Source organism: Balaenoptera musculus, chromosome 7, assembly GCF_009873245.2.
Source record: "Balaenoptera musculus isolate JJ_BM4_2016_0621 chromosome 7, mBalMus1.pri.v3, whole genome shotgun sequence".
Taxonomy (NCBI): Eukaryota; Metazoa; Chordata; class Mammalia; order Artiodactyla; family Balaenopteridae; genus Balaenoptera; species Balaenoptera musculus.
In genome coordinates, this window is record NC_045791.1 from 100535115 (window position 1) to 100546405 (window position 11291).

Here is an 11291-nt window from a genome sequence, read left to right on the forward strand (position 1 = left end):
GTCCACATCAAAAAAAAATCTTTAAAAAAAAAAGTGCATTTGTAATAAAGCAACCCCCTTTAATAGTTTCTAATGTCAACTTCATCAACCACTTACATCTTCTCCCATATGTCCAGTTTCAGTGTAATTTGTTATACTTTCATAATTCCTCACAAATTCTTTTCATGTTCATTCTTTTTTTATTTTTAAGATTTTTTTTTGATGTGGGCCATTTTTTTCAAAGTCTTTATTGAGTTTTTTACAATATTGCTTCTGTTTTATATTTTTGGATTTTTGGCCACGAGGCACGTGGGATCTTAGCTCCGTGACCAGGGATCGAACCTGCGCCCCCTGCATTGGAAGGCGAAGTCTTAACCACTGGACCACCAGGGAAGTCCCTCATGTTCATTCTTAAAAGGAATCCAATTCATTCCCACTCTTTAGTTCCACTTCTCCAGCTACTCAAACGCTCTGTGTGCACCCTACCTCTTGGTTGAACAAGAAATAATTAATCATACTTTCCATTATCAACACTTTAACTTCCATCCATCTCAGCTCATGACAAGAGGTGCCCCATATTCTAAAATGTCTCTTCTCTTCTCCCCGCTTTCACTAAGACGCATTGTTTCCAGTGCTCTCATAGTCTAATTAGTTACGTTAGTGCTAAGATGTGAATGACTGACAAAACAATGTCCATCCTCCTATGGCTATTTGCATTGAAGAAAATTCTTAGTAACATGCACCAGGGATTACCTATTACTGGAATGTCGGGCAATGTGACAAACTAGGAGGTTAGAAGAGAAGTTTATAGAAAACTTTGCACATTATCACCTCAAATCGCATCCTCTAGAGCAGTGGTTCTCAAACTTCGTTGCACAGAAGAATCATGTGGGCTATTTCTAAAAACTCCCACTGTCTGGAAAGCATCTGGGGGTAGTACACAGGCTTCAGTAGTTTCTAAAAGCCTCCAAGTGATTCCAACACGTGGCCAAAATTGAGAATTAGAGCAGAGCTTCTTAAACTTTAATGTGTGTGCTTATCACCTGGGGATCTTGTGAACCTTTAATAGAGTCTGAGATTGGCATCTCCAGCAAGATCCCAGGAAATGCTGATTCTGCCTGCCCGTAGACCAACCATTGATCATCAACTACTAGGCAACTTCCTTCTCTGCCTACTTTTAGGGACCCTTTGATACCATACACTAGAGCACTGCTACTCACTGTGTGCTTCACAGATAGACAACATAGCACCATGCTGGGACTTGCTAGAAATGCAAAATCTTGGGCTCCATCTGAGATGGATCTTTGGAGCTGAGACTCATGAATCTCGGTGCTGAGACTCATAGATCTGCTTTAGCAAGCTATCCAGATGATTCTTATGCCCAGTGAAGTTTCAGAAGCATTGCCCTGGACCAGTGTGGTTTTCAACAATGGCAGCACATTACATTCATCTCAGGAGATTTTTTATTTACTACTGATACCTGGGCCTTACTCCCACAGATTCTGATTTTATCAGCCTGGGGTCAGGCTGGACAACTTTTCCTTCTCTTCCTCCTTTTTATCCTTTCTTCTTCCTTTCCCAGAACTTCCCAGGTGATTAGAATATTAGAATATGAAGATTAGAAAGCTATATTAAAGAATCAACTCTGTCCCATACACTGGAAATTTTGTCACATTTTCCAGAAACAGCATTTTATCCACAGGACCAAGTACAAAACTTGGTCATTTCATACCCCTCCTCATCAAAGTTACTTATAAATACCTTATGGCAAAGAGTGCTGCGGGAAGAAAGTTCCAGTTTGGGGTTCAATCATTTCCCTATGACTGGGTGCCTATCTGCCATCTGAGGAAATGAATGGTCTATGAGGTCACGGTTACATTATTTTAAAAAAATATTCTGAATATTGTCTAGAAATTAGTGTTCAGGTGCTACTCAGAATCTTCATTTTTGATAATAGTATTCGGAGTCTATCAGATTTCCTCCCAGTTGGAATTGGTGCACACCCTGCAAACATCCACTCCCACCCCCCAACACACACACAAACACACATGTGCTTGAGTCTCCATTACAATGTCATCTGACTTATAACAGTTATTTCTTTGGGAGTTTGCCTTCTATACTATATGGCAAATTCCAGAAAGGGGAGGTAGGTTTGCTTGTTGTAAATCTTTATTCCCCAGAGTGCCTGGCCCATTTGTCTGCACATGAAAGTACTGAATAATATCCATTGAGTTCATTTATGTGTTTATTTAACCAATATTCATGAAAGTCCTCCTATATACCAAGTGCTGTTCTAGACAGTAACAGGGCAAAGTCCGTGCACTTGTAAAGTTTAAATTCTAGTCAATTTATGTTTTCCTTTGACATTGTATCCTCTACTTGCTCTCTTTCATTAGATAAAATAAAAATTGTATGAGGGCTTCCCTGGTGGCACAGTGGTTGGGAGTCTGCCTGCCAGTGCGGGGCACGTGGGTTCGAGCCCTGGTCTGGGAGGATCCCACATGCCGCGGAGCGACTAGGCCCGTGAACCACAATTACTGAGCCTGCGCGTCTGGAGCCTGTGCTCCGCAACAAGAGAGGCCGCGATAGTGAGAGGCCCGCGCACCACGATGAAGAGTGGCCCCCGCTTGCCACAACTGGAGAAAGCCCTCGCACAGAAACGAAGACCCAACACAGCCATAAATAAATAAATAAATAAATAAAAATTAAAAAAAAAATTGTATGAGATATTGTGAAATTTTGTAATTTCTGGCCCAAAATTGCTCTAGATACATGTGAGTATTATTTATATAGCTATATATTTGTATCTATCCACCTACACATTTATTTAAACCCCACCTTGTTATAAAATAAATTAAAGCAGTTTATATTAATGCATAAAATACAGCAAGATATATATTAGGAATGTATGACAACTGTAAGAGGAAAAACAAAAGATTAGGGTATGATATTAAAACCAGCTATAAATGATTTTAGTTCACAAAATGCATACAATAATACCGCATGTAATTACGAGCTATAAGTTCATAATTCATCATAATAGCAACACCAATAATAATAATAATAATGACTATTACAATTATTGCTTACTCTGTGCCAGATACTGAACTGTTTTTTAATCTATTTTACTTAATTTCTACCTCAACTCTATGATTATCTTCATTTTCTAGATAAAGCTGTTGAAGTTTATAGAACTTGCATAAAATTATACAGAGAGTATTTATAGATTCTGGAAATTGAGGCTAAGCTTATCTGATTCTAAAACAAAACCAATGCAACACAGTCTTTCATTTAAATTAGTGTCAGTTTGCTATTCACCATTTACAGAGATTTAAACACGTTTTGAACACTACACTATACACTATTTATGTAGCCTAAATGGAACTAATCCATCTAACTTCGATTTACTTATTTAACACCAAAGAGGCAGTATTTTCCCCTACAGCTGAACAAAGTTCACAGTTACAGCTCAGTGTAGGGGACTACAGGTTTTCTTTGCCATTACTGATCATTTCTTATCAATCTTTTAACTGGTTGCAAGGAAGGTCAAATGAGTTCACTAAGGTCAAACAGTAAATTGGCTTTTAAATGGATTTTACCTGTACATTTTACTTAGGGTAGCTACTGCTGTGCTATGTTAAGTTTTTTGATATGTTTCAAAGTGCCTTCTCAGCTACGTTCAACAAAAGGCTTATTGGCTTAAGGAGGTACTTTGTTTTAGGGAATGCATCCATCCAAATTTTGTTACTTTTTCTTCAGGGAAGACACTGGATTATATTATTTAAAATGGAGAGGATGGGGAGAAAGAATAATAGAGTCATACCTGGTATTAAATTAAAATCTACCATCACACTGGGCACTGACACCTGAATACTCTATTTTTCAGTAACATTTCCTCACAAAGACCCTTGAAATGTGCTAGGATAGAAAAACTGACACTGGGATAGAAAAAAGAAAAATGTTTGTTATTATTGTAGTTATATAGTTAAGAAGCTTTTGTACACTTAAAGTGTAAAGCTAACATATTAAAGTACTTGACTTCTTTCACTGAATAAGTAATTCTTTCTTTTTTTTGGCCATGCTGCGTGGCATGTGGGATCTTAGGTCCCCTGACCAGGGATTGAACCCATGACACCTGCAGTGGAAGTTCTGAGTCTTAACCACTGGACCGCCAGGGAGGTCCTGAATAAATAACTTTTGAATGCTTCTGTGCCAGTCATTATTACCAATGATGGGAATATGGTCCTGAATAAAAGACAATCTTACTCCTCTTAGAGTTTACACTATGGATATGATTACTAGTCTTATGAAGCTGACAGCACCAAGTTAGCCCCCTTGCTTGGACCTCAAGGATTACAAGGTGTGGTGTTGAGATTATATTCAGATGTGGCAAAATTCAAAGTGGCTGAAAGGCGGCTACTCTGAGGTCGTAGGATTATACTGTCTCTGCCGGAGGAGGCTTTCTTGCCTCACCTTTCTCCTTCCCTTGGGGTTTGAGACCTCTGTGTCAGAGATCACACATAGAAGCATATTGATTCCTTGTTAAACATACATTTTTCCTTTTACAGTGGAAAGGTTCTGAAAAAACAACAACAAACCACTGAGACCACCTTGGAGATGACTAGACATCTCTGATTATAATTATGTCAAAATGGGTTGCTTGCTCGAGGATCCTCTAGACTTTATCTGAGACTAGCATCCAAATGTGTCTGCCACCCTAGAAGATTCTTGATTTCTCATAGTTTACAATGTTAATTACATTGTCTAGTTTCCAAACTGTTCCACTTGGTTGCAGAAATCCACCAGCCTTAGTATCAACCTACAAGTCCCTGCCCCCTCCCAGACCCCAGCATCATACATCAACAATCTCAAATTCGAATGACTCTATGCCCTGGGTAAGAGAGACAAGCCTCTATCTTTAAGTATTGAAACAGTCAATCATTAAGGTAGGGCTCGAAAAAAATGGAGGTTGAAGGGGATGGTAGACTTCAATATAAACTTGGACATGAGGATAAGGACTTTGCCAGGGAAAAACACAAGAGTAGGGATATAATAAATTTTAAAAATAAGATTAGTAGTGTTATTCAGTTTTGGAAAAAGTGCAATTCATCCCAAAGATGGCTAGGTAGGAATTTTTTAAGAAGTTTACCTCATTTTTACTTGAATGTGTGGCTTTCTTCCACATTTATATCAGGATTATGCAAAAGAGACCATTGGGAAACTTGATCAGAGCTGTTTAGAAAGGCAAACAAGGAAGTCAGTCAAGGCATAAAAATGAATAAAGTCAGTACAGAGAAGCAAGGAAAGGGTAAGGCCAAAAATTATTGACCTCAATATTTTCTGATGACTCCTCATAACTTTTTCTTTCTGATTTATAGATGTATTGTTTATTAAATCTAAAGAGGTGAGGTGAGATTTAAACAGTGTATTCTTAGCTATGCAAAATCCTGGAGGAGTGTTTCAGGTATTTGGGTGATTGCAAAGACTCTGAGATAGAATGATTTTGAGGTTTTGAGGAACCCTACTGGCTACAAATATAGTAATGAGGGAGAAGTTGGGGCCAGATATGTAGGTGCTGTGGCGTTTATACACCAGGCAAAGTATCAAGCATATCACTTGCAATATCTAAGAATCGAAAGCATAAGTGGAGTTTAAGAAGGCTAGAAAAGGATATTCATGACACCTCCCTAGATTGATCAGCCCACCTCTCATTAATAAATGTGTGCAGAAAACCAAGAATCATCAAACATTTGATGAAAACCAGCAACGAATGAAAGAAAATCCAACAGAAGAGGTAAGTAAAGCACAAATAGATTATTAACAAATTATATTTAGATTGATCACCAGAGGTAGGTTTTTTTTTTTTTTTTTAAAGAGCTCCTGACTTATGTATTTATTTACTTTTAATTTTTTTGGCTGTGTTGGGTCTTCGTTTCTGTGCGAGGGCTTTCTCTAGTTGCGGCAAGGGGGGGGGCCACTCTTCATCGCGGTGCGCGGGCCTCTCACTGTCGCGGCCTCTCTTGTTGCGGAGCACAGGCTCCAGACGCGCAGGCTCAGCAGTTGTGGCTCACGGGCCTAGTTGCTCCGCGGCATGTGGGATCTTCCCAGACCAGGGCTCGAACCTGTGTTCCCTGCATTGGCAGGCAGATTCTTAACCACTGCACCACCAGGGAAGCCCCCAGAGGTAGGTTTAATGTGAAACTAATGACATAAATTTTATGACCACACCCACATATAAAAGCCACTCAAATGCTGGGAGAAGCCCTAGCAATGTGTTCACATGGTCATACGATTGTGTAAAATTTGCAAAAGTGGACTTTTTTTTACTATGATCAATCAGTTTTCTACTTTAATTTACCTTCCATCCTGCTTCTTGACTTGGAGGTCACTGGAATGGCTGTGGGAATTTTTGAGATCTGGCCAAGAAGAGGTTGGGTTGGATATACAATCACTTTAGGCTTAGTGGGACATTTCCACATAAATCACAGAATTCATAATTTCGTAAATTTTTTCTTAAAGAACACCCCTCCCCAATTCGTATAAGCTTCAGTTCTTACAAAATTTGGAATTGCACTGATTTTCACGGATATTTATAGACATTGAAAGGAATATCATTTCCATAAAACTAAAACAGCTATGCCAATGATAATAATCTAGAAATCAGAAAAAAATAACAACCATAAAGTATGAAGTACTTCAGCTCCCTGACCTCCCCTCACCTTTTCAAACCAAAAAATAAATAAAATATATAATAAACAATAGACAGTATATAGTTAAGAGCTTAGAGACACTTTATCAACCATTTCAGAGAATTATGATTGAGATTTCTAGGAAGATCTTAGATCTACAGGCTACATGTTATATTTATCACAAAAATGGTCTCATATCCTGGATATGTTCATATCCTTTAGAATACAATTATTGTAATATTTATAAGAATTGATAAGGCTAAACTATTTGTATTTTTTTTTAAATTCAAGTATAGTTGATTTACAATGTTGTGTTACTTTCAGGTGTACAGCAAAGTGGTTGTTATATAAAATATATATTTATATATATAATATAATAACCTATAATGGAAAAGAATCTGAAAAATAATATATATAATATCTACTTTCTCAGATTCTTTTCTATTATAGGTTATTACAAGATATTGAATATGTCAAAAGTTCCCTGTCTGTGCTATACATTAGGTCTTTGTGTGTTTTTTTTTTTAACATCTTTATTGGAATATAATTGCTTTACATTGTTGTGTTAGTTGCTGATGTATAACAAAGTAAACCAGCTATACGTACACATATATCCCCATATCACCTCCCACTTGCATCTCCCTCCCACACTCCTTATCCCACCCCTCTAGGTGGTCAAAAAGCACCAAGCTGATCTCCCTGGGCTGTGCAGCTGCTTCCCACTAGCTATCTATTTTACGTTTGGTAGTGTATATATTTCAATGCCACTCTCTCACTTTGTCCCATCTTACCCTTCCCCCCCCCAACGTGTCCTTAAGTCCACTCTCTACATCTGGGTCTTTATTCCTGTCCTGCCCCTAGGTTCTTCAGAACCTTTTTTTTTTTTTTTAGAATCCATATATATGTGTTAGCATACGGTATTTGTTTTTCTCTTTCTGACTTACTTCACTCTGTATGACAGATTCTAGGTCCATCCACTGCACTACAAATAACTCAATTTCGTTTCTTTTTATGGCTGAGTAATATTCCATTTATATATGTGCCACATCTTCTTTATCCATTCATCTGTCAAAGGACACTTTGGTTGCTTCCATGTCCTGGCTATTGTAAATAGTGCTGCAATGAACATTGCGGTACATGACTCTTTTTGAATTATGGTCTTAGGATATATGCCCAGTAGTGGGATTGCTGGGTCATATGGTAGTTCTATTTTAGTTTTTTAAGGAACCTCCATACTGTTCTCCACAGTGGCTGTACCATTTACATTCCCACCAATAGTGCAAGAGGCTTCCCTTTTCTCCACACCCTCTCCAGCATTTATTGTTTGTAGATTTTTTGATAAAGGCCATTCTGACTGGTGTGAGGTGATACCTCATTGTAGTTTTGATTTGCATTTCTCTAATGATTAGTGATGTTGAGCAGCCTTTCATGTGTTTGTTGGCAATCTGTATATCTTCTTTGGAGAAATGCCTATTTAAGCCTTCTGCCCATTTTTGGATTGGGTTGTTTGTTTTTTTGATATTGAGCTGCATGAGCTGCTTGTATATTTTGGAGATTAAACCTTTGTCAGTTGTTTCATTTGCAAATATTTTCTCCCATTCTGAGGGCTGTCTTTTTGTCTTGTTTATGGTTTCCTTTGCTGTGCAAAAGCTTTTAAGTTTCATTAGATCCCATGTGTTTATTTTTCTTTTTATTTCCATTTCTCTAGGAGGTGGGTCAAAAAAGATCTTGCTGTGATTTATGTCATAGAGTGTTCTGCCTATGTTTTCCTCTAAGAGTTCTAGTGTCTGGCCTCTTACATTTAGGTCTTTAATCCATTTTGAGTTTGTTTTTGTGTATGCTGTTAGAAAGTGTTCTAATTTCATTCTTTTACATGTAGCTGCCCAGTTTTCCCAGCACCACTTATTGAAGAGGCTGTCTTTTCTCCATTGTATATTCTTGCCTCCTTAAATAAAAGATAATGTGACCATATGTGCATGCGTTTATCTCTGGGCTTTCAATCCTGTTCCATTTATCTATCTTTCTGTTTTGTGCCAGTACCATACTGTCTTGATTACTGCAGCTTTGTAGTATAGTCTGAAGTCAGGGAGCCTGATTCCTCCAGCTCTGTTTTTCTTTCTCAAGATTGCTTTGGCTATTCTGGGTCTTTTGTGTTTCCATAAAAATTGTGAAATTATTTTTTCTAATTCTCTGAAAAATGCCACTGGTAGTTTAATAAAGATTGCATTGAATCTGTAGATTCCTTTGGGTAGTATAGTCATTTTCACAATGTTAATTCTTCCAACCCAAGAACATGGTATACCTCTCCATCTGTTTGTATCGTTTTTAATGTCGTTCATCATTGTCTTTTAGTTTTCTGCATACAGGTCTTTTGTCTCCTTAGGTAGGTTTATTGCTAGGTATTTTATTCTATTTGTTGCAATGGTAAATGGGAGTGTTTCCTTAATTTCTCTTTCAGATTTTTCATCATTAGTGTATAAGAATGCAAGAGATTTCTGTGCATTAATTTTGTATCCTGCTACTTTACCAAATTCATTGATTAACTCTAGTAGTTTTTTGGTTTCATCTTTAGGATTCTCTCTGTATAGTATCATGTCATCTGCAAACAGTGACAGTTTTACTTCTTCTTTTCACTTTGGATTCCTTTTATTTCTTTTTCATCTCCGATTGCTGTGGCTAAAACTTCCAAAAATATGTTGAATAATAGTGGTGAGAGTGGGCAACCTTGTCTTGTTCCTGAACTTAGAGGAAATATTTTCAGTTTTTCACCATCGAGAACGATGTTGGCTGTGGGTTTGTAGTATATGGCCATTACTATGTTGGGGTATGTCCCCTCTATGCCTACTTTCTGGAGGGTTTTTATCATAAATGGGTGTTGAATATTGTTGAAAGCTTTTTCTGCATCCATTGAGATGATCATATGGTTTTTCTCCTTCAATCTGTTAATATGGTGTATCACATCGATTGATTTGCGTATACTGAAGAATCCTTGGATTCCTGGGATAAATCTGACTTGATCATGGTGTATGATCTTTTTAATGTGCTGTTGGATTCTGTTTGCTAGTATTTTGCTCAGGATTTTTGCATCTATGTTCATCAGTGATATTGGCCTGTAGTTTTCTTTCTTTGTGACATCTTTGTCTGGTTTTGGTACCAGAGTGATGGTGGCCTCGTAGAATGAGTTTGGGAGTGTTCCTCTCTCTGCTATATGTTGGAAGAGTTTGAGACGGATAGGTGTTGGCTCTTCTCTAAATGTTTGATAGAATTCGCCTGTGAAGCCATCTGGTTTTGGACTTTTGTTTATTGGAAGATTTGTAATCACAGTTTCAATTTCAGTGCTTGTGATTGGTCTGTTTATATTTTCTATTTCTTTCTGGTTCAGTCTTGGAAGGTTATGCTTTTCTAAGAATTGGTCCATGTCTTCAAAGTTGTCCATTTTATTGGCATATAGTTGCTTGTAGTAATCTCTCATGATCCTTTGTATTTCTGCAGTGTCAGCTGTTACTTCTCCTTTTTCATTTCTAATTCTGTTGATCTGAGTCTTTTCCCTTTTTTATCTTGATGAGTCTGGCTAATGGTTTATTAATTTTTTTTATCAAAGAAGCAGCTTTTAGTTATATTGATCTTTGGTATTGTTTCCTTCATTTCTTTTTCATTTATTTCTTTTTTTTTTTTTTTTTTTTTAAAGATATATTTATTGATTGATTGAGTGATTGTTATGTTGGGTCTTCGTTTCTGTGCTAGGGCTTTCTCTAGTTGCGGCGAGCGGGGGCCACTCTTCATCGCGGTGCGCGGGCCTCTCACTATCGTTGCCTCTCTTGTTGCGGAGCACAGGCTCCAGACGCGCAGGCTCAGTAGTTGTGGCTCACGGGCCTAGTTGCTCCGCGGCATGTGGGATCTTCCCAGACCAGGGCTCGAACCCGTGTCCCCTGCATTGGCAGGCAGATTCTCAACCACTGCGCCACCAGGGAAGCCCCCTTTTTCATTTATTTCTGATCTGATCTTTATGATTTCTTTCCTTCTGCTAACTTTGGGGAATTTTTTGTTCTTCTTTCTCTAATTGCTTTAGGTGTAAGGTTAGGTTGTTTATTTGAGATGTTTCTTGTTTCTTGAGGTAGGATTGTATTGCTGTAAACTTCCCTCTTAGAACTGCTTTTGCTGCATCCCATAGGTTTTGTGTAGTCGTGTTTTCATTGTCATTTGTTTCTAGGTATTTTTTGATTTCCACTTTGATTTCTTCAGTGATCTCTCAGATATTTACTAGTGTATTGTTTAGCCTCCATGTGTTTTTATTTTTTACAGTTTTATTCCTGTATTTGATATCTAGTCTCATAGCGTTGTGGTCAGAAAAGATACTTGATACGATTTCAATTTTCTTAACTTTACCAAAGCTTGATTAGTGACCCAAGATATGATCTATCCTGGAGAATGTTCCATGAGCACTTGAGAAGAAAGTGTATTATGTTGTTGGATGGAATGTCCTATAAATACCAATTAAGTCCATCTTGTTTAATGTGTCATTTAAAGCTTATATTTCCTTGTTTATTTTCATTTTGGATGATCTGTTCATTGGTAAAAGTGGGGTGTTAAAGACCCCTATTATGACTGTGTTACTGTTGATTT